At 34.3% G+C, this 989-nt stretch overlaps 1 non-coding gene across 1 annotated transcript; it reads left to right on the top strand.

Annotated features, from left to right (window-relative positions):
- Window positions 1–902: 902 nt before the first annotated feature.
- Window positions 903–989, top strand: TRNAS-GGA (transfer RNA serine (anticodon GGA)). The gene has a single exon. It is a non-coding gene; the product is annotated as a tRNA-Ser (tRNA).

Here is a 989-nt window from a genome sequence, read left to right as displayed (position 1 = left end):
CAACCCATTCCATAATTCTTCTCATTATCCTCTCCCTCGAGGGAAAATGCTCCCATAAACAAAGGAATTGTACAGTACGAAATCACATAAAAACAGAGTAATTGTAAAAAAAAAAAGACCCTCAAAATTGCCCCTTTTAAGACAGGGATAGATAGGAAATATTGGAATCAGATTGGATTTCAGTCCAATGTGGTATACCAATGAACAGAACTCTTACTCTTTATTTTATCGAAGTTAAGGAATCCAAGAAATTTTCCTACAAATTCTGATCTAACTCGAGGAGTTTTTTTTTTTTTTATTATTACCCAAAGAGTCAAAAGAATCAAATAAGCATTCCATGATGAAAATAGAATAACCAACCCATCCATTTTGGGCGAATAGCGCGTATCCACAAACAAAACAATACAATGGAAATATTAAAATCATAGGGCGACCCATGAATTTATTTATAATAGATCCATGGGAATAATAGATCCATGGGATAGCTCATGAGAAGAGTTGTTGTTGATAAATCTGAAACTAGAAAGGAATTTTTTAATTCCTATGGACCTCTAAATATAACCATAGTATAAAATACTATAGTATAGTATAGAGTTTGTGGATTCGTCCCAATTCATTGGTTGTTTAATCCGGTATACGGTATAAATATCCGAATAAGATGGAGAGGGTCGTCGTCTTGACAAAGATGAATAGATAGTTTTTTTAATATTAAGTTAATATTAAATAAAAAAAAATGTGTTTTTATCCCTCGAGCCTCGAAGGAAGATCTTTGTTTGACGAAAAGTTTTCGATTTATAATAGATCGGTCGTACCTTTATTGTATTGCAATAAAAAATTCAATAAAATAATATGAATGACTCGCTATTCACCGGGTTTCCGGGCAATAATCCTAAGATTCTGTGGGAAAGGTGGCCGAGTGGTTCAAGGCGTAGCACTGGAACTGCTATGTAGGCTTTTGCTTACCGAGGGTTCGAATCCCTCTCTTTCCG

Source organism: Aristolochia californica, unplaced genomic scaffold, assembly GCF_029961685.1.
Source record: "Aristolochia californica isolate CCGP_79_NKW_82.1479 unplaced genomic scaffold, dmAriCali1.0.hap1 SCAF_519, whole genome shotgun sequence".
NCBI classification, from domain to species: Eukaryota; Viridiplantae; Streptophyta; class Magnoliopsida; order Piperales; family Aristolochiaceae; genus Aristolochia; species Aristolochia californica.
This window is presented reverse-complemented; position numbering and strand designations above follow the sequence as displayed.